The sequence below is a fragment of the Gasterosteus aculeatus genome, chromosome 13, assembly GCF_964276395.1.
Source record: "Gasterosteus aculeatus chromosome 13, fGasAcu3.hap1.1, whole genome shotgun sequence".
Classification (NCBI taxonomy): Eukaryota; Metazoa; Chordata; class Actinopteri; order Perciformes; family Gasterosteidae; genus Gasterosteus; species Gasterosteus aculeatus.
Genome location: NC_135701.1, coordinates 13,516,252 through 13,540,066, shown reverse-complemented (window position 1 = coordinate 13,540,066; position 23,815 = coordinate 13,516,252). Strand labels below are relative to the sequence as shown.

Sequence of the window (23,815 nt, the reverse complement as noted above, 5' to 3'; positions counted from 1 at the left end):
ACCGATTGATCAAATTCTTACAGTTAAGATGTTTTTTGTCGCTTCACAGCTGCCTGGCAATGTGCCGCACTGCATCAGGGTTACAGTGATAGCTCTCTCTTCCCCTCTGTTGTTATGTCTTTGTCAACATCTGTCATTGAGTCTGTATCCATGGTCCTACCGATCCCGTTGTCTCGGTGTCAGTGGTCTCCCTCAGGACATTAGCTGTGAGTGCTCGCATTCTAAATCACCGCGAGGCAGTTTGGCCTCCTCTAAAGTGTGTCCCTGTGACGGTCCACACGCAGACACACTCGAACCTCAAAATATAAGTTCTCCTTCAGCAGGGGGCACACATGCAACCGTGCACAGGTAAACCATAGAGACAATACAGTAGTGTTACTGTGCGCATGTGTGTGTGTGATTAGCAGGCTTCTTCTCTGCTCGGATGGTAATAAAAGTAAATTCCCATGCTTACAAAATGAAAGTGGAGTCTTTACCCATCCATTTAAGTTTTCTTATGCAATTTTGGACACCCGCACTCATGCATGTGCTTCATGAAAAGCAAGCAGGGTCTTTGAAGTTCAGCTATAACATTAAGCCTCAAACCTAAGATCTGGTGGGATTCACAGGAATTAAGAGCACGTGGATGCAAATGGTCCTCTACACTTCTGTTCCCCTCTCCATCTTTCCCTCCCTGCACCTCAGCATTTGTCTCTATGGTTTGGGCTCTTGTACCGGCTGTATCTCCTCATGACTGTCTGACAGTCTATCACTCTAACTGTGTCCTCCTTTAACGCTCCTATTCTCATTGCACAGCGACAGGACGGCACGCTGGGGAGTTCCATCAGCTGCAGTCAGTGTGTGCGCCGAGGTTTGCCTATGTGCCTTTATTTTATTTATTAATTCATCTATTGACAAGGGCGGGCAAATTAATCGACATTTGAGTTTCCATCTCAAAGTAAATGTGCCAGAGTAAGCTAAAGAGCTAATTCTTTATCTTTTGTCCATGGTTAGGTTGTTTCTGTATACATTTGTTCCCAATGCATTGGTAGGTGCAACTTATCATCTGTTGGAAATATAAACTATGTGGGTGGGAACAGGACTGAGAAAAAACAATCCCATTGTGGAGGTGTAAAAGAACGAAAATAGACTAAATGTATCATTGCTTTTAAATGTAAATGTGTGCATTTGGTGTATGTGTAACTTTGGGTAGCATTGAGTATATGAGAATATGAGATATGATGTGTGAGTATGTGTGTATATTTGTCTGCATGTGTGTGGCTGTAAATTGGATATTGGGACATGGAAAATGAAAGTGAATAGCACGGCCACGCCGGCTATTTCTGTCCCATCTATCGCTCAGTTTTTCTCACACTATCTCAGTTCTAGACCCTTTTCTCCCGCCTCCCCCCGCTCCAACTTTCCTTCTCCTGGGCATCTCTCCCTTTCCCCTCCATTACATCTGATATAACCATGGCCTAACCCACCCACTCAAACCAGTCCCCCCATTCTTATAGACCAGTGAAACATCCATTTCAGTATGTGGGTGCAGCCCCAATACCCTGAAGGGACGACTGTAATTTTACATCTAAGTGCTCCACTTTAGCTTCCAAAGTGCAATTTTTATAAGTCTAAAATTATCCCTGCAATCCTCTCATTAATCATTTCCACACACAGCCCTTAAAATGCTACATCCAGTAGTCACATTTTCAGTCTTTCCCATATTTGTTGCATAATATTTTGCTTTGTAGTCAGGTTTTCCTTTTTTATTTTTTAGCAAACACTGGAGTGGCCCTTTCATTATGCCCTCTGCGACAATTATGCAGGATTTACCTCCACTCATTTTCCTCCCCCACTTACAGTAGACAGCTCAGCTACGGTACATTAATCTATCTATAAAAATTCAATTTCTGCGGCAGCTAGAGTAACCGATGATTCCCATAAGAGGAGAAATGAGGGTCACTGTAACCATAGAGGTTGCAGGCTGGAGTTTATTGGACAGGAGCGATACAGAACGTGATCAAATATAGTCACAAGGTCATCCGTAGAAGCAGCTACTGGATGAAGCGCTTTACTAAAGTATAAATACATTTCACAGAGCAGCTTGTTGGTTTTTCAGCGGGACTCACGTCGTTTTTGTATACCTCTTCATTGCCTTGTTAATACACGCTGCTTGGTCCTGCGTCTTAGATCCTTTCAGCAGCACATACGTATGGATGTTCTAACAATGTGCCTCCGTCTACAGTTTGCCACTAAAGTGGCAGAACATCAAGAGGATTATACTATTTATGAGGACAACTGAGACTTAGACAGCATTGCTCCCTCCGCCTGCCTTTCAGCTTGATCCCACAGGCAGCGGGAAAGTAGGATGCATCACTTTTCCAGAGATAAGAAGAGAGAATGAAGGCGTTGGTCTAAAAAAATGAAAAGGAGAAAAATGAAAAGAGGAAAAAATGAAGTTAGCTAAATGAGCAAAAAGGAGCAAAGAAGGCTACAGAAATATGGTGCAGGCGGTCTGTGTGTAATGAATGTGTGCTATGCTCTGTGGGACTATTGGCAGGTTCTGTGGTACTGAGCACCAGCTCTTCTCTGGCCAGCAACCTTATGTAATGAAGCTTTATCCCTGACACTACTTGAGGGCAAGAGGCACGGCGGCACATTGCCTTCCTCCTGCCTTCCTCCCGGAGATCCTTAATGGACGACAGGAATGGGACTCGCTTGCTGAGCTTCAGTTTTGGTTCCTTACACATTAAATGTCCCACGGTGACTCAATCAACTGTGTTAACATTGTTGCTCTTTTACAGAAAGCCGGCTCACACGTCCCGTTGGTCTTTTGCATTCTGCTTTTAAAGGTTGCTTTAATTTCAAATGGGTCCGTTGTTGAATCATTATTATGCTAATCGGGGCACAGTACTGACCACTTGAAGAGATTGGATTTGGAATTAGAAGTTTCATATATTTTATCAGTACTTATCAGTAATTGCGTGTCCTTGAATCTTATTCGCAGTACCGTGCCGGTTGTTGCTGCTTAGGGCGCGACCGCCAACAGGAGGCCCCTAAAAATAAACTACAAATGAAATTCTCTACCCTTTTATTTCTACAGACAAATATTTAGTTTTGATCCTTTTTTCTGTGTCAACTTTCGATAAAAAGTGTACTAATAAAAAGTGTACTAATGTACTAATTGGCCACATACTAACAATTTAATTGTTTGTCTAAAAGATTTGAGTTATTGGTATATTACTAAAGACCATGTGAGCTAATTAAAGAAAACTCTCAACTCCTCTGATTAACTACACCAGCTGTGAGTAGAGACACTGACTGCTTGTGCAATAACGTCTCTAGCTGTGAGACGCGCTCTCTCTTCACACACTTGCTTCATGTACCTACATTGTGTAACGCATTGCCTCGTGTATTATTTCAGGATTTTTGCTAACTTTCTTTCATTTAATGCATTTGTTTTTTTTTCTTCTTTTTTTTAAAATCTTTATTTCAGACGCCAAGTTCCATATAAAATAACAGACATACAACTATAAAAAAGAGAGAAAAACAAGAAGATACAACATTGATAGCAGCTCTTTAGAGGGTTGACCAGAGCCTCTACTATACAGTTCTCAGATTTGTCCAGTCGACCATGAAACCATACATTAATTGTCTCAAGAGCGCCTCACAGGTTGGTACGTGCTTAGACACAAACAACTGACTAGCACTATGCCACCAAGGCACATGAAGCAGCAATCTAAAAGCATCATCGTAAGCTACTTTCAGTCTCTGTATACTGCTTTTCCTGTACTTAGACCACAACTGTGTGTGTACAATGGTGTTATGTAGGTTCTAAACCGGAAACAGGGGACATCAAGTCTGAGCACATAGAAAACTTCCTTAATGACATATCGGCCTGAGAATATATTTTACAGCGCTGTCGATATATACCGTTGTCATCTGTCCAATCAACGGAAATGACATGGCCCAGATATTTTATCTCCTCACAAACACCAAGGGGACTGCCAGATAGATAAAAGGTAGGGAATTTCCTGTCCTGATTACTTCTGACTATCATTATGTGACTTTTCTTTGCATTATATTTTATATCATGATCTATGCCATACTGAGAGCACACCCTCAGCATCTGTTGCAGCCCAGCACTATATGGGCTGAGTAACACCAAATCATCTGCGTACATCAGATGATTGACAATAGATTCACCTACAAGACAGCCTGTATTTGTCTTATTCAGCTGGCTTGATAAGTCGTCCACATAAACATTAAACAAAAAGGGAGATAATATTCCTCCTTGTCGAACTCCGTTACCAACATAGAAAGGAGCTAATACAACATTGTCCCATTTAACATGAAAAGTTTGATTGGCATACCAAAACACCAAAATCCTCACAAGAGGTTTAGGGACCCCTCTCGCTAGCAGCTTCATAAACATTGTTTCATAACAAATTCTATCGAAAGCTTTCGAAGCATCAATGAAGCATAAAAATACAGAGGAATTAAGACTTGTGTACCTAGAGACAATCTCCTTGTCAGCAGTCAGAACATACATTTCCAATTTCATTAATAGAATTCTTTCAAACACTTTAGACAAGATACTGGCTAATGCAATGGGTCGATAGTTGTCTATGCTGTTCAGTTTACCCGCCTTATCTTTAAGAACAGGCAGTCTTTGTCTTCCATGTTTCCTTTCGGAGGATCACAGGCATACTTACACAGATCAAAGGTCACGGGGTCAGGAGGACGAGCAAACATTTTGTGGTTGAGTGGATCTGGGTTGTTTTTAGCTGTTCAGGAGAGTTCACTATGATCCAGCAGTGTGTAACACACACACTGACACATGTCGGTCCATTTCCTGGCGCCCCATCTGGCATTTCTTGTGCGCTTTTATCTTGGGCTGCTCCATGGGAGCACACCCCCATTGTGCGTTTTCATGAAACACTCACTTTGTGAGCTCTGCAGAACCAGCTCTTCTTACCCTGAAGTGTGCACATTGCTCAAGTGTTTGTATGTGTGTAAATGTGCGTCTGGTAAAGAGGGTCAGGAGCCTCGCAGTATAGCTGCTGCCAAGGGAGGCAGACAAAGAACGCCTAAACCACAGCGAGGCTGTAAATGAGAGTAGGGAAGCCTCACTCTCCACAGCTCTGCACCACAGGTGCACAGAGAAGCAACCATGAGTCATTTCATGGGCAGACACCAGCGAGTGAGTGTGCATGTTGATGCAAAGTACTCCACGGGGGACACGTGCAAGTATTAACGTAGTATGTAGCGGGATAGTATATGTTAAGTAATCACCTACTCGCTCAAACATCCACAGGCACACACGCACATTCACACTCACTATGCCTCTGGCGCTCGGGTGTTTGCACGTTTGTATGGAGGCATTTTCCCCCCACTGGAATAGAATAGATTGGTAGAATGGGGCAGGTTGGGGAGGTGGGAATAGGGGGAAAGAAAGCAATTTAAAGTGGCAGTCATGTGGTAGTCGGGCAGCTTAGCCTCCACCACGAGTCGTGTCCTTACAACCCACAACATGAGCATGTGGATGTGCGGTCTGACTGCCATATTGGAAGAAATAATACGAAACGAATCTGTAAACGCTTGGTGTGATTGCTCAGTGGTTGAATGGGAGGAGAGTTCTAAACAAACACTGAACGTCAGTAAAGTTACTGCAGGAAGGAGCGTTTTATCGTCTGATTACTTTCAGAAAGACTTTGAACAGATTGTGCGGTGGCTTCTTTTTGTTAAGGCTATTCTTAATTGATTGTAACCAGGTCAACGCTCAAATCCTTTTGTTCATGACGATTGAAGTTACCTTCCTTGATCTTTTGTTTGTATCAGAGGTGGAAAATATGTTTGATTTTTAGATACACAAGTTGATAGCTACAGAATATAATATAAAAAAAATGTTATTTTGTTTTCTGGTAATACATATAGTAACACACATAGTTGGCATACTCATTGTGTAATAAATGATAATACAAAAAAGTATTCTTAAAAAAGTATTGGCAATAAGCATCTCGAAAATTATGGAACTATACCACTTTGAATGAAATCAAACGGTGGCTTAGTTGATTCCCTCCATCCCTTTCAAACACCCCCTGTCCTCCAGATTCCTCAAATGTCCCGACTTCTTAGTGTTTGTGTGGCACGAATGTGTCTGTGGGCTGACAGCAAGTGTGGGGAGGAAAAAGCAAGTCAGAGGGAGGGAAAGGGAACAGTTGAGAGATTTGAGGTGATGATGAAATAAATCCCATTTTCAGTTAGAAAGAGAAAGAGAGAGGATAAAAAAATGAATTGCTTTGGGAATGAGACAATAACTCAGGAAAAGAGAAAGAAGGCAAGAAGTCTGATGTAAATCAGAGAAAAACAGTACACGTTAAAAATAGAGAGTGAAAATTGGATAATAAATGAGGGCTGGAAGGAGACATGCCACAAAATAGGAGAGAGAGGGAAAGACAGGCTCTGGTCCTTAGCCAGCTCTTTTTGCCTTATCAGGCGAGGCCAGACTTGGGGAAAAAAACGTGTATCCACAATGCGCTGAAGCTCCTGCCCATCCTGCTGGAGTGAAACCCTAAGCCAGTCCTATCAGCCCACAGGTCGCCAGCCAGTGCCACGAGCCATTCATCTCTTTAGGTAAAGAGTTATGTGCAGAGCTCAGCAAGCAGGAAAACAAAAACATGTACTGACACCGTATTGCAGATACAGCCGCCGGCAATCGAAAGGGGCGTTTTAAAGTTTAAAAGGACACTGATCACAACACCGATGTTTGCTTAGTATTACTCAAACTTGATATGATTGAGAATCTGTATTTTCTATTAACATTCATGGAAACGTTGCTCTTTTTGCTTGAATGGGCCCTAATAGATATGAGTATAAACAAGCACCAGTCAGTCAACAGCAGAACTGGGTCCTCTGGCAATATTTAGGGAAGCTGCTGAGTTTTCTCATCACTTAGGTCCGTTACATCTACCTCAGGGCTTGTTTAGTCATATGTGATTGTCCTTTAAAGGGCCACGTCTGTGTATGCAGACTAGTCAGGCTTGTAGTTCTTGTTCAAGGTCCCTTCATAGGGTCACTCAGTGTGCGTGCGTTTGTGTGTTTTACCATCCCTCAGGTGGATCACGGTATGTGTACAAGTGTAACTCTCATTGATAGACATTGATGAGGCGTTTGATGAGCTGGTGAATCCAGTTCCTGAGCCACCTGGGAAAGCCAGTGGACTATGTGATGCGTGCAAAACTATCATATAAGCCTTCTGAATAATTCATCTTCCATTTGAAATGAGGTATTGTGTGAGAGGCGAGAAAGTGACTCATGCGCTGTGTGTTCAAGGGTGTGAATGCCCAAAACTCACCATGGAAATAAGAACGAGACGATATGAGATTCTACATCTTCAAAACGCAGAATACGTATTATGTAAAAGTGAATCATCTCAATAGATAACAGGAGGAACAAGGTGGCTTCTGCTTTGATATCCTGTTATATGAGTTTGTTCAGGGTGACATTGTGTCTATTTGTGGAGTTCTCCATGTCCTGTTGCTTCTGTCCATCTGTTATAGATAAACCTGCCTGTGTCATTCCTACCAACCACATGGTTCACGTGTTCCTATCGGACCATGGCACCCATCACATGACAGAGAGAGTTCATCTGACTAAATCAGAGTTAAAATGACTTAATTATGGTTCTGATAAGAAAGAACCTTTTCTTGACTATGTAGAAACATAATATTATCTTCTATGAAGTTGCAGGATCAATAATTGTGTTTCTGAATTGCTGAACATTTGACTGATTGGGTTGAAACAGCTTTGACTGATCTTACGAGACAACGTGGCAGAATGCCAATCGCATTGGAACACACACCAAATCACGAGGCTTTGATGATTTCATTATGCATACAGCGTGAAGTTCTAAAATACATATGTAATTACTCAATAACATTGCTTTTATCTTAGCAATGAGTACGGTAGAGTAAAAGAAGAGAACAGACAAACTTGTTTTTCTGGGTTAAAGGTTGGTCCGCCAACATTTTATAATTCACAATTCAGACGCATTAATTCAGAATGGGAATTGTTTCGTACTAATAATGTAAATAAGATACCAGAGTGCATAAAAATAATCAAAATACACACATTTTCTCAAAGATTCAAATGACAGGGGAGGATCCTGCAACTGCTGTCTTTTGATGTTGATTATTTTCATCAGGGGAATATTATATGTTTGTTTATTATGAAATTATTACTATGAATACTCGTAGTCATACAAAAGTGGACGGTGGGAAAGTGGTGTGGTCCTTGTAGTGAGATCACTGTACATTATTTAAATATCCGTGTGGGGCGTCATGAGTGGGTGGAAACACATCATTTCAGGGTTCTAAAAAAGAACTTCTGCCAGTGAAACACATTTTGATTATTAATGTAAGACCTGTCATATAAGTGTGTTAATGTGTGTGTGTGTGTGTGTGTGTGTGTGTGTCTGCGGCTGAGTGGCGCTCCAGAGCTCAGCTGACAGACCCACTGCAGCTGTGAACCTCTTGATAATCACGGATTTGCTGACCTAAAATCTAAAGCTAGCAATTTCATGTGAAATCATACTGTGACGCACCTTCTTTTTGACACAAATTCTCAGAGGTTCTTTAGGAAGCGACTAACACAAAGAAAGAGAAAAAGTGTGCTGTGATCGCTATGCAGAGAGTGCGCGCGTGTGTGTGTGTGTGTGTGTGCGTGTGTGTGTGAGATTGGGGGCACTGTGATTGTCTGATTATGTCGGTAATGTGTTGTCCTCCAAGCCCCTGCTGGTCTGACAGTTCAATTCACCGGACGGAGGGTTAACTTGACACCATTAATCTCAGCCAATCAGCACTTGCATACCACACAAATAAATTCCTCTTGTTTTAGCCTGTATCACTTAAAAAACAAGTGTACATGTAAAATACATATAAACCAGATGCTGTGTACGATGCCCACTGTTCACGCTTCTCCCTTAAAGGTGCATTGTGTAGAACTTGTTGTAATATATTAACAGAAATTGAAGATAATGTTCACAACTATCACCTGAAACTAAAGGTCTTGTTTGTTTTCCTGCGCTCAGAATGAACCCCATCGTATCTACAGGGTGCATGAATCCCTCGTATTGCACTGCCACTTTTCTAGAGTAGCACAGAAAGGACAAACCGTTACGGAAGTCTTGCAAAGGGCAGCGCGGTTTTAATCTACACTCTATTGTTTTAAGAGATTTCGATAAAAAACCTTTACTCTGTGCTGACCTGTAGATCCATTTGTTACAGCGTAACGATCCGCAACGAAGAGAACGGGTCCATCTGGGCTGTATAATCAATTCTGTGTGTTTGGCCTGCTCTATTTAAAAGGTTGTGTAGTTACTAAAGCTTTGATTGTTATTCCTGATCAATTGGCAAACCTCTCTCGTGGTTCAACATGGGTTTCACTGGCCAGCGCCAATATTCCTTTAAGCTCCCTGAGATCCTCGTTAACTCCAGATTCTGAGTGTATAGTATTAATTAATGAATTAATTATATTTCTTAATCTCTTCTCTCTGTCTTTCTTTTGGCCTGACTAATTAAAAGGTGTGTGTATTTTTTCACTGCAGGAGATTTTTCTTGAAGTAATGATGCGTAAATACAGGCCATTTATTGTCGTATCCACTTCCTCTTTGTGCAATTAGAGCGAATGACACGGATCCCCGCGGAGCAAAGACAAATAGCGCAAACTGCTAATTATCTGCGAAAGGAAGCACGATGCTGCCGGCTGAGAAAGTGCGACTGTTTGAAAAAGCTCGAGAAAAGCCTGGACAACACAAAATACATGACCCCTCCACCCCCCCTTCCTTGTCTGAGCTTTTCTGCTTCATTCCCAAACTGAAGTGTGTGTGAGGTATTAACGGCGGTCTGACTTCATGACTTGACCTGAAGTTGGTTGAAAGTCATCCTAGACACGGATGCATGCCTCTCCGCACAGTCAGTCATGGCCGCTTCCTCATTATCTCGCCATGTCTCTGGTTAAACAAACCATCGCCTTTGCCTATCGAATTAGACCCGCAGCACACCACCAATGACACATGAACCAACACTCTATTAACGTTTAACTGAGCCGATGCAGGGAGCAATGACAGGGGGAGGGATTTTTCCCAAAAGCTGCCTTGTAAGGCCTCATTAGCACAGAGTTGATCAAGTAGTGAGCCCTCTGCGAGCAGGGATCTGGATGTCACCACAAGGCTTTTGCCGCGGCCTGTCTGGCGTTTTACATATCGTTTCTAGTCTCACTTGATTGGTTTTCATGTTTGCTTATAATACGTAGCCTACAGGAGCTGTGAAGCAATAATATCAGCACAAAAACATCCACTGACTTTCACCATTTCCCAATATCAATCATTATAGCTACTAATGATTCGTAATGGAGATGAAGTCACAACGAGTCCAATGTATATAATGCTTTCATGCACACTGGCATTCATGGATACATAGATAGCTTTCCTAGTGGGTTGATCATCATGGAATTTGTGTTGGTTATTTTTTAGTCATTCTCCCAAGGAGGGTTTACATCTTTGTGTGTTGAGCATCTAGCGGAATGTAGCTTTGTGAACATATGAAGGTTGTTCTTTGCTTTAGAGCTCCAGTCATGTGACTCCAGTCTTGACATGGCCGAGGGGAACACTATAACTTGGGAAACAAGCTTTGACTTTAGCTGGGGAGAGGACAGCCTGTGTGGGGGCTGCTCTCTACATTTTGTTAACTCGTTCTTTTATCTGATTAAAAAAACATATCCTGTCCTTGTGCAAAAGGTGTAGGAGGGACAAATCATCTTTATGAACCAGGGTGTTCTTCCTCCTCCCACTTGTATTCCTGTTTTTAAGGCCACGGCTCATCTTGATTTAGCTGACAGGCGGTTGTCGTGAATGTGTGTGGAAAAAGCTCTTCACAGAGATTGGTTTAACTGATTCACACAGAAAGAAGAAAGCTGCCCACAGATTATACGGTGTACGCTAAATACGCTAAATGAGCTTGTAAACCAGCTAATAGAAACTCAGAATGCCTATATATATACTGTATCTATATCGATATAGATATAGATATATAAAAATATATAAAAAGCTCGTTGAAAACCTTCTCCAAGCCTAAAAAATGGCACTTTACTGAAATCAACGCCTCTTTGAAGCAATTGCAGCAAAGAATGAACATCTTGTTTACAGAGGCAGGATTTATTGAAGGGCTATTGTACTATTTTGCATAAATTTCATGGCCGCATGTTTGTTTGGCAGGCACAGGATGGGCATATTGTTTTCCGGTCTTTGTTCACGGCAGGGTGCCAGAGTGCAGACACGGGGACTCAAGTCTGCTATTTGGACTCCAGACAAACATAAAGTGGCTTGGGACTTGTGAACAACCCTCCATCGTTACATTAGTACGACCTTCAACCTTTTTGATGCCCCGGTACCGGCGGTGCTTTCTTTTCTCTCGGATGGTCAGCGGATACACACACCTGCACAGCGCTGCAGTGCCCACATGCCTCTTGCCTTTACACACAACTCTGTCTCCTATTGGCTCATCTCATTGGCTCTGGTTATTATAAATTACAGCTTGCCGTTGGACTGTTGGCCTTCAATGCTTCCCATCGAAACAGTCTAGTTGGGTCAGCAGTTTAATAATTATTCATATTCTTATAGTAATATGGGACAGAAAGCAACTCATGTCTTTCTTGATGCTTTGTGGGTGGCACTTGTTTACCTTGTGATCCCCATGCATATCTTTACAAACAATGTGTTTATGATTAAACAGTTTATGAGAGAAGAGAACAAGACTCTTTATTGATCTAGGCTCCTAATTTAGATCTCAAAGTGCACCAGATTGGTGTGTTTAACTTTTGTCGTGTTACATTTTGTCTTCATTAAAACCAAAAAACGTATGTCCTCAATGTTGTTATTTCCTCCACGGTATCAAAAATGATAGTGAATGTCTTAATATTTATAATTGTATTGTAATTACAAATTCTAGTCGTGATATAAGTACTGATACTGTAAGTAAATACATACATGATTCATGATAATAGAGGCAACGCTTTGAATAACCTACATATAGATAATAAGAGTTCTATGGACAAAAAGCTAATTTCCACCAGACTTGGACTTGCAAAAAAGGACTCATTAGCATCTCTGTCTTCAGGAAAAATGTCTCCTATCAAAGGTTTGATGGTCTCATGTTGGAATCAATTGGAATCACACATCTTACCTCGAACCTACTTATGCTCCTCAGACTTTTACCATTCTTGTGGCTCTAGTCTAACTACTCCCGCTCTGTCTGACAAGCCCGCTCTCCCTTACTTACACTAAACCTCTACTAAACCCATGCCCGAGATTATTTCCCCTTCCCAATCAGGCCCTTTGAAGTGGTCTTACTTTCACAAACTACTTAATCACGTCCACCCTCCATCCTTTCCAATCGTTATCCCTCATCTCACTATATCCTTCCCAACCTCACCAGCGTCCGCTCACGTTCCTCTGTGTGCTTGTTGCCCCGGCCCATCCTCCTCACAGTGACCACACGCTCGGGGGTATGAGGAGGGGGGGGGGGGGGTTCTTCCCTTGGCCTGCTGTGAATGTTAAAAGTAAATCTTCCTCTCTCAGTGCAAGTGGTTGATGGAATGAGCTACGTTGGAGCTTTACATGAATACCCATTGACAGTATGACAAACTTGATTTGACCTTGAGTCTATGCAGATAACGGGAGACAAACTGGAGAGCTGCAGTCAATGCAGAGCCTCGTTTAATGGAGTGAAGCTGGTGTGACCCAGCTGGCAGTGAGACCAGGACCTCCTCCCACGAGAACCACTAGCAGGGACTTTGTGGGCAGGACTTTATCATTAACACAGCTTCCATTTACCCTGAAAGCAATGTTTCAAAGCTTGCTGGCAACAAATCAAAAAACGTCCTCCGATGTAGTACTGCTGCCAGGCGAGCAACAGCTTATTGTGAAGGGACAACTTCTCCTTTTCCCTGACTAAGAGGTTATTGTGACCTGCCATGTCAGAACCCCCAAAAAATAGACGTGCTAATGAAGATGTAGGAAGTTGATTTCAAAGGTTTCGAGTAAGTAAAAGCTGTTCTGCTACTAGAAGCACACTATGACTTCGTTGTGGGTCAACATTCAGGATGGAGGAGGTTTTTGATCCCTCAACCCTGGTACATGTGCAGTAAATGATTCTTGACAGGGTTTGATAGTGGATCCTGGAGACCCCCTGGACTGTAGAATCCCACTGTGGTCTGGTTTACCGTTATCTGAGGTTTGGATGCAGGAATAGCACCGACAAACACTTATTTACGGGCCTGATTTGTGGAAGCTTAATGCAGAATGTTAATGGAGCGGAACGGTTTATTCAAAGTTTATTCACTTGCTTGCTTGCATGCGGTTAAACTATGTTTTAGAATTATCTTTGTTGTGTTAATGTTCTAAAGATTGGTCAGTTATGACAGGCAGTTGATGAAGCAGTGATTCAGCCACGTTCACTGGTGACAGACAGCCCAACTAATGGTCAGACCCAACAGGCGGAGAGCAAATCACTGCACTGTGCCGCTCCTGTAGAAAGGAGCTTGTAAGAGAAATGTCATATTAATGTATTGATCTCTGCAGTGTGTATTTTTTGTTTTTAAAGTCGTAATAAATGTGTTTTCCTCGCTTCTTAATGTGGCAGTATACCAAGGACAAAAAATGAGCTTGTCGCAGACTCGAGTCTGTCCTCCAGGAAAGTCTTTAACGTGAATAGAAATACAAACACTTCAACTGGAAACATCTGACTCAAGAGACACATTGAACCAAATATTTTCCACAGTTTTATGCGACATGTCCATTTCTCTTTTTTATTACTGTACCAAGTTGTTTTCCAGAAATATGTGAGACGCCTCTATAATCTCTAGTATCAAGATGAACTGTCTGTCTTGGCCATGGTTTTGGAGCTGTCGCGTCCCAAGTTTCAACCTTTACTTTTAGTGCCAGCTCCCTTGAAAGCTATCAGTGTCATTTTCTAAATGCTGGGACACAGTGTGATGGGGCGCCGTCCCTCACAGGCGTCACAGATATCACCTGACATACAGAAGAATAAACAGAACAACACATGATCTATTGTCACAGATCCTCATTTCCATTTATTAGTAGTCATGACTTTTTTAATATATGATTCCTATATTTCCATGAGGCTGTCTGGGAAATGTTGTCAGGCAAATATGTAATTATTCTTTGTTGCCTTTTTCCTGTGTGTGTACTCGTGCACTGAGTGTTGTATCAGCGAGTGCTGACGCAAACGAGCATGCTCCAGAGATCACCACTCCACTTCTCAGCTATGCCTGAGGGGCTACGGGAGAGGGCCACAGGAAGAAAGAAGGGGGGGTTCCTCCTAGTCTCTGTATCCATGGAAACAACATCCCGATCTGCCAGGATGTGTGTCAGTGGTGCTGAAATGGGATGCGGGGAGGCAGGGGGGAGATGGAGGGCGGGACAGAGAAGAGAGGGAAAACAAGGGTGTAAGGGTGGAGGATACAATTTAAAGAAAACAACTGTGGAAGGTGAGTGGGGGTTGAAACAAAGGGACACGGGGTAGATTATGTAGTTCATGTGAATGTCGGCTCAGGATAAACGGACAAATACAGAGAGCGGTGGGAGCGAGGAAGCGATGTTAAAGAAGAGAAACGGACCCAGGTCCCGTGACCTGAGTTTTACCTGAAGGTTCATTGCACAACAATGTGACACCTCTTATATCCCTGAGCCTCCCACTCGCGTGCTACCACCCCCACACCCAAAACACAAATCCCTTTCTGTGGCTGCGGGGGCAACTCTGGTGCTGTGCATTTTGGCTCGAGCTGTGACTTCCTTCCTCTCCCCAACCTCTCTTCCCGTCCACCTATCTGTTGGTCCAGCCTGTCTTTCGCTCTCAATCGTGGGAGTCAGACTGAGTTTACTAAGCCGCCAAACAGCCCATCAATTGAATGAAGGTTCCAGGGAGAGGCAGTGCTGATGACACTAACGTTGTATTTGTGTTGGTGTAAGGAAAGGGCTAACCGTACTTCTTATAAAATAGCTGTTTTCTATATGCGTTTTGATTTTGTGTGTGTGTTTCTGTGGAGTGAGAGTGAGGCTGTGCCAGAGGAAACTTGCCAGCTGTTCCCGCTGTGATGGGACCAACAGGGAGACAGATAGAGAAATAGAGACAGATCTTGCATGTGTGGGTCTTGTATATTTGTGTGAGCACACTGTGATTGTGATAAATGCTTCTGCTTCTGCTCAGTAACCATCAATAAAAGTCATTCAATGCTGCGACACGTGTTCAACTCGTGTTGCCAAAATTAGATGTTGAATGGAGGAAATAATATTTTGGGATGGTTTGACGGAGAAACAAAAATACCGTTACTGAAGTAATTTATTTCAAAACCAAGCCTATTTCTCTTCGGTGCCTTCATTTATTTAACTACATTAAGGGTCTGAGCTGTAGATCACGAGACTAGCATTATTAGATCTCAACTTCTATACATATCAAAGTAGGATAAATATGTATTTGAGATTTCAGAAAACCATTTAAGGTGTCTGATTGCTGGCTGAAGAGCGCTGGACTTCCTCACAGCGAGACTCACGCTGATGGAACCACGTCTGAATCCCTGTGTGACCGCTGCTCCATGTGTGATATTATAATGAATCATTGGCCATGTACACTTGACCCGAGGAATGCATCCATCATAAATGATGACAGGGACAAGATAGAGTGAGAAGATGGAATGACAAAGATAGATGTGGCACGGGGAGAACAGACGGGGTCAAAGTCAGTCAATATCCGCCTTTATGGCAACGCGTCACAATCAGATGGTCTTTTTGTAGAATCGTTACACTGTTCATCTTTTCAATATACACACACACCCACATTCAGACTCCCTACCAGGTAGAGTGTGGTGAAAGCACAAGAGGCGATTTCACAGTCCTTCGACCAAACTACTTCAGCGCCTGCAGCTTTATTACAGTTCACCGGCGCTGGTCTGCTGCACGCACACACACACGCCTACAACGCAGCACCGTGTGCAACGGCTTGTGGCTTTGAATGTGGCACTTCATGATGGAGGTGCTAACATGCACTGTCCAAGTCATACTGCCAGTGGTCTCATTTTGAGAAAAAAAGCCGAAGCAACCGAACATTGAGGGGCGCGCAAAGGAAAACTAAGTGTATTCAGCACATTGAGTATAAACATCAGTACAAAGGGTTACAAAGCCTTGTTCCAGTTTTCTGAATTGATGGCGTCATCTCCTATTTGTTAAGTGATTTTAAATAGGTCTGTTGCGCCCACTGACATCCGCTTGGAAAAACCAGATAGAAAAACAATCCACGTTGCTGCCGGGATGAAGAATGCTGAAGTCATCTTCCTTCAAAGCTAGCAAGCTACTACTAAGAACAATGTGACACAAAAACAAAAGAGAACTGTAAATAATGGATATGACTACATATTTATCCTATATTCACACGTTTCTGTTAATTGCTCCAAGCCTCTGTTACCAAAGTGGCTGTATCAAAAATGGAAAAATCTAAACTATAGTATTTATTGTTAAGCTGCAGGCTACACATCATTCACATCACAACTTTCAACTCAACCAAACAACATTTCCTAAAACAATAAAAAAAAAATCAACATGACAAAGAAGAAAACAGCATACAAGCCAACATAACAACACTAAAACTGCACAGCACATGTTAAGGCTAACACACCTAACAACACTGCCACTTGAAACACAACCTGACCCCCTGACTTCACGTGACAGGTGTCAATCCAGCTGCGGTTGACTAAAACACTGCGTGAACATTACTGACTGCGGTCCGCTGGCCGGTTGCTTCTCGCTCTCTCTTTCATCACTTCCAATGCTGCCTTTCACCTTTCTTCTGAGGTGTCTCACTTCTCTGGCCTCATCTTGACACAGACACAATGGATGCCGCTTATCTCCCCTCACTGGCAGGGTGTTTTTCCCTTCCACTCTCTCTGTGCAGCCATTGGTTTTCTATTAGTTGTCCCTGATTCACAGATAGATTCTTCTTCCTTTCCTCTTATTTTTCTTCCCTCTTCCGTTGCGTCCTCTTCATCTGGACTTCAGAGCTGCTTGTTGTACCCCCTCCTGCCTTTCTCCGCCTCACCAGGCATCCTGACCCTCATAAACGGATTTGATACAACATGCGTCTTTCCACTGTTTCCCCTTCTCTCGCTCGGACCCCACTTCTGTCTATCCTTTCACCACCGCCTCACCCTTCCTCACCTCTCCCTCACATGTTATCTCTCCCACTGTCCACATCTGCCTCCTCCTTCTCCCCTCTCCCCCAAACCTCTCCCATACCCTCTTCCTCATCGCCTTTCATGCTGACAACAGCCTCCCACCTCAACCCCCCCCCTCCCACACCCAAAGTAGGAACCCCCCCCCCGCCCTCCTTTCCCCCGCTTGTCACAAACAGAATGGGCATGCCAGTGTTGATTAGAACCCGCATGGCCAGATGCTTAGCTGGGCTTAGCGGAGGCCTGTGGGAAAGAGCGCTGCTTATTCTAGACTCGGGAGATGGATTGAAAACGACGGGAGCTAAAACAAGCAAGCATTCACTCATTAGACTCAAACATTGAGCACAACAACACATGCGCACCAGCAGCCTATTAAACGCACACGAAGAAAACGCACGGTCAAAGACAGACTGCAGCAATCATTGTCTTCCGTTGCATTTAATGTTGTTTGCTGAATTACAAGGTTTTGCTCGAAGAACAAAACGGAATATGCATGTTCTTAACATGCCATTAACTTTAATGTCTTGTTCAACCCTTTCAGGAACTGAGCAAAGCATTACTCAAATGTAACGCCTGAATAGCCCACTGCATTGAAGTCATTGGGTCGATTTGAATTAATCAAGGCCAGGGATCACACTAGCACTGAAGTCAGATGGTGGCCTGCCGGACCAGGATGGATTTAACTCAGAGTTGAAATTTATAACGAGCATTAGACTTTTTTTGTGGATGGGTAAAGTCTGGCCCAAACTGCTCAATAAGTAGCACAGCGCTGACAAATGAATGTAAAATGATTACTTTTTCATTTCTTTGATCATTTGACTCCCACAGACAATTACGCTGTTCCTTTTCTCCCACCCACAGTTCCTTTATTTTTTTAATTTTGTATTCACCATTCTTTACTTTCATTACTTCACCACAGGATTCATGTCAGTCTCTATTTTTCTCCTTTTCATATTGCGCTCTGATTTACTATTACTCGCCTAGTACGCTACTCACTGCGACGAAGGGCACTTAGTTGTATGCCATAGAAAGCCATCAATGTATTAAATGTCAAGGAGGCTGATTTATTTTTGTCAGAGGTATATAGTATTTAAAATAAATCAAACATACAATATACAGAGCTCAATGAAAAAAAACTGCCACCCAAAGGATTTTACACTTTCTATTTTATAGGATATTTTATAGTTATCGTCCAATCCATAAATTATATATAACTCACTCCATAAGCCTGAGTGCAACCTCCCATAAAGACTAGCGCAGATTAACAGTAATCTCATTACAGATCATTTCAGTTCCAAGGTTTCCTCAAGGTCGTTCCTCAACTGGTAACTGATCTCACCATTGATGTTGAGAATGATGAGTAATAGTAATAATTAAGTTTAATTGTATTCACCTTAAAGTCTGTGCACAATTGAGGAACAGATTCTTTGCATCGTCTTTGCCTTGAGAATAAATACCAGCATAAATAGCATATTTAGAGCATATTCATGCTTTGAAACGAACTGAGCTGTATTTAAAATGCTTTACATGGCTCTAATAGAACGTTGTAGCGAGCATGATGAAATTGTTTGCAATCGTCTCAGGAGTCTTTGCTCTTAATTAGTCTTTCTGTCGCTGGTTTTATTAAGCACGCCAATTCTTAGCAGTGGTTTCAAAAGGGCTGCTGACCTGCACTCTCCAGAATGGAGAAGTGAGACAGATCGGTTTGGGCTGCACGAGGGCGGCTATTTTCCTGCAGTCTGCCTGTGTGACGTGAGAGCAGCAGAACACACGAGGAAATTGTTCTGCAGGTTATTGTCTTGTGTAATGATCTGTTCAGTAGCCAGCACCGCTCTGTGGTGTGCGTTTCCCCCCTCGGAACTTTAGCGTGCTCTGTAACAGTCTAACAGACCACAGAAGTGCTCCTGAATGGGAGACGTCGATTTGGTTTATAGGTCTTCACCTGACCTAAGCCTAACTTTGTGTGTTTATGTGAGAGAGAGAGAGAGAGCTTGGCCCGTACTGACGCTTTCCAGCTACCCACCAGGAAGATAAACTCAGTCTTTGCATTTTCTTCAAGTCAGTGAAGGCTATTCCACCCGCATAAGTAGCTCTTCTCCTCGACAAAATTGCATTTACAGGCAATGACCTCACCCTTAATGAAAGAAGTAACTAAGCAGTGCTGGCGTCGGCCTTTGCCGTTCTAGAATAAGCATTTATCCACAATCGTTTGTTCTTTACCAATGCATTGACTTACCCAATGCTACACCGTGAAGGTCATTGTATATAATATTGCCCATTCATTCCATGGTTGACATGGTGTGCATGGTTTGCTTCTGTCTGACGGTGTAAGCGGTTACAAATGGACGAGAAAGACAAATAAGAGAGCCGGGATAAACAGGGAAGCACCAAAGCACTCAGAGGGACATTAAGAGAAGAAGAGTGCAATAGAGATGTCAGGAGAAATGGCCGCTCTGAAAGTATTTTAACTTAAGTGCCGTTGAGGTCACATCTGCCTCTGGTCAACCTGGGTCCAATAGCAGGGTCAAAACAAAAACAAAACTACCCAACTATGTTTTGCATACTAATCTGGGGAACACTTTGACTGATCAGTCAGTAATGATGTTACAAATGGCTTCAGAATTACTCACGTCCAACGGACACAGAACCATGTGTTCTCTGTTTAACAGTTCTGCATCTGCTTCCTCATTTGCCATTTCCATATTTTAACCAGCTCACACATCCCGGGCTATTGCATCTGGATTTCTTCATTGAATCAAAGCTTATTGAGCGCTTCCTCGGCGATGGGAGAGGACGGCTCAAATGACCTCTGCTGAGTTGCTCATCACATCCATTAGAGGTTACATGTGTTTATTTGTGTCAAAGAACATTTACACATAATATAATAATTGATAAAGTTCATACACATTTTACAGATACAGCGGTTCACAGCAATTAACCTGCTGATGTATAATAATCCTGTGGTAAAGGAGGGAACACAAGGGACAAGACAGACGGCCTCTATGTGTAAAACTGCCACCAGCATCCACTGAAAAAGAGAAAAACATTTGACACAAGTGTACCTCATTATAATGGGTTTTTGCGTTGCTCATCCGAATGCTGATAATATAAGTGGCTCGTATACATGCATAATTAACTCGTCTATTACCGGTAACAGATGTTTCCCTCTCAATGCGAACTTCAACGCTTTAACCCGGCTGTACACGACCAGACTAGCAACAAATTCTCTCCCATGGTCTTCGGGACGACTGATTTGTTGCACAAAGCATGCTGGGAATCCTCCAATGAATACCAAGTTGTTTTTTGGTACGCATGTATTTGCGTGTCTGTGTGTGTGTGTAGTTTATAATATGTGCATATAAACACACACACTTGGCTCTGCTGCCTTGCTGCATCTGGACGGTCAGGAGTCAGGTGCACTCTTTTAAGCACTCTTGAGTTTTTCATTACCCTTAATAAATTAAGCTTCATTCGAACCGAATTCGGAGCATTCGCTTTCCTTCACAGTTTGTTGGTGGCAGGTTTTAAATTCAGAAGGATTCAGAAGGAAATCCTGTGATTTTCCGGGTAGTGCTTTGTTTGACTTAATTTAGTTCAGATTACGGTCTTATGTGTTAGTTTCCCCCACTGCTTCTGCTAATTAAACCGGGTCTGTGTTATGAACAGGTCAGTTAATCCCTTAATGAAAAACAGCAGGAAAACTGCAAAAGTAACAGTAAATACTCACCTACACGAATGTGTGTGTGTGTGTGTGTGTGTGTGTGTGTGTGTGTGTCTGCACGCACTTGTCTCATGTCGGACAAAATAAGGATGGTGAGCGGTCTATTACAATGTCATGTTGCTCCACCTAATAGGCTCCCTTGCCATTCCGACTCCATGTTTGGTCTTGATCTCTGACAGAAATGTGGATGGAGGAGGTGAAGCACTCTCTCTCTCTGCCTGCCTCACTCCACCTCTGTCTCTCATAAACACACATATACACAAAGTTCACTCCAAAGCAGACAGCCAACCTTTAATTTGAATCCAAATCCAGTGAGGTGCTTGTGGAAAAGCAGAGGACAGCAGGTAATCCTGTAGAGCGCACCGTTTTTTAGAAGAGGCTACTGACTTTTCAGTATTTTGGGGGGTTTATAGAAGTCATTGTTGAATTACTTAAATATACTTAATCAGCATCTTCACGATATGACATTTGTTTTTGTTCATTTCGTTAGCGCAGACATCGGTAAAGGCTATTTGTTGGAGTTTCAAGGCTCCCGTGCCGTGCACTTTCAGCTCCATGAGCACACACACTCATGCACACGCACACACTATAGCACACAAATACCAGCAGAGCTCAAAGTCCCAGAGAAGACCAGTCACCAGTTGACAGAGAGGTGGCCTGATCAAGATCGCTCAGATCAGGTTTGCGAGTGATCTTTATTTTAAGTCGCTAACACTGAAGCCAATCCCGCTTTTGAAGGGAAGGTCACAAGAACACATCAGAGGAGGTGAGTCATAAAAACTGGACTTGAGTCACCGTTCGGGTGTGATAACCTCTTTAACGAACTCAAGACTTTTCAACACTGCAGATTTTCGGTGATGTTTTTGATACTACTATTGTTTTTTTGTGAAGATAATTTTTTTTGTTAGTCTTAGTTTAGTCTTTTGTGTTTGCGATAAAGGAATCTCCTGTCAGTAGTAGTACAGTCCTTCTCATGTATGTGTGTATGTGAGTCATAGGATGCTGAGAAAATGTCTATTCTCTAACGTAATATTTGGTCCTGATGATTGTGTGATTTTATCTTTTTATTTTTAAGAGGAATGATTGAAAGTACATAACAAATTTGCTTTTTCAAATTCAAATTTATCTTAAAACTGTTAATATATAAATAATAATATCTACCCAAAAAAGCTACCTACTTCATCTTGAATGGGTTTGTGTCGTGTAAAATCATAGAGAACTAAAAGAGGAAATGAAAATGCACCAGAAAGATGAAAAAGGTGTTTCTATTTTATCACTGAAATGGCAGTAAAACAAAATACAATATAGAGTAACTCAAGGCGAGAAGATGGAGTCTAAGAGGAAAGGGGATGATTTGGATAAGTCTCTTTTTGAACATGAAATGTAGATGTCCTATGTAGGTACCTTAAAAGTAAGTACAGTACATTGCTGTCTAATGTAAATTTTCAATAGAATACTGTCAAGAAAACTGATATTTAAATGTAAAAATAACACCAGCCTCCTACATGTCTTTACAATACTGATCACAAAAAGAAAAACCAAAGAAGTGCAGAGGGAAAAGAACAGTGCAGAGGGATTAGGCTCTTGATTGGATATGGTTCCCAATTCAGCTCCCTGCCACTGCCAATAAGAAGGAGGAGATACAACAGTAAAGAAGGTGGGAGATAAAACAAGGAGGAGATGGAGGAGTTTGATTGTCATGGGGTCGAGGCCCCTAATATGCTGTCAGATGCTGCTCACTTGCGGCACAGTTACTCATTTTGTGTGTGTGTGTGTGTGTATGTGTGTCCCGGTGATAAATCTTAATTACACAATGGAGTGCGGCCCATGTGCCTTCTCATCATACTATGACAAATCTCATAAGCAGCACTAGAGAGCGTGAGAGGAAGAGTGAGGCAGTGAGTCAAATCATGTGCACAGTGTATCTACACAGAAACCAAGAAGAAGAAGAATGGAGGCAGCACAAAAGATTGATTGTAAAGGGAAGTCAATCCTTTTTCTCGGGTGAAACTACTGTGATCCCTCTTTAAAGGGTTCGATTATGGAACGTAAAGGGCTTTTTGTGTTGTGTGTCTGTTTTTTTTTTTGAACTTATTTTGCCATCAGCCCTGTCAATACTAATTAAATGAATAAAAGAAAAATGCTGTTTCCACCGCTGAGCGGATCTAGTTTTGTCGAGCCGGCGGATGAATACGCAGTGGGGCTGGGGCCGTTTCTGTGGCCCCTCTGAGTCATAGTGGGGGATCACAGGGTAAAAGCAACCCTCCAGCCCCCCCACAGTAATGTTCAATCGTGGCAGGTCTGGTGTTAGGGTAAGTGTCCCCGTGTGTAGGCCCGGCCCGCTCGTGGCCCATTGCGGTGGGTTTTGCCGTGCCATGGTGTGACGGGGCCAGTGAGGCGGATGCGGCGCGTGTTGTTGTAGCCGCGGCGGTGGGGAAAGCCTAGTACAAGCAACTCTCTCTGCTGGCCGGGAGAAGAGCCGCGGCAGCTCTTCCAGAATCAAAAGCATTCATCACGTGTGCCGTGTTCCCTCCGCTGTGGGCTCGGGTGTTCGGTCCGTCTGTCCTCCTCCTCGTTGCCAGCGACCGTCTCGCTGGAACATTCGCTCGTATTCCGGACCCTTGTGTTGGGCTCCTTTGCTATGAAATCTGTAACCTGCCACGGACACAACGCTGCGTCCACTTCCTGGAATGGTGGTGTCGTCCCAGGAAGTGTAACCTTTAAACCACAAAGCGCTGACCAGAGAGCGGCTAACGGCAGAGAGCAACATTCTCCTCATCGCACAAACTAAGCATCATACTTTATGTAATACGT

At 42.8% G+C, this 23,815-nt stretch overlaps 1 protein-coding gene across 13 annotated transcripts in view; it reads left to right on the top strand.

The window, feature by feature from the left end:
* Positions 1-23,815, top strand: part of trpm3 (transient receptor potential cation channel, subfamily M, member 3) — a 103,156-nt gene that overhangs the window by 25,329 nt on the left and 54,012 nt on the right. For 2 of the 13 annotated variants that reach the window (XM_078087213.1, XM_078087212.1), the window contains exon 1: positions 21,255-21,767. The exons of the other annotated variants lie outside the window; for them this stretch is intronic. The gene's annotated coding sequence lies outside the window, so the exon portion shown is untranslated. Of the gene's footprint in view, positions 1-21,254; positions 21,768-23,815 lie in introns of those variants that run through there. 13 annotated transcript variants of the gene reach the window in all.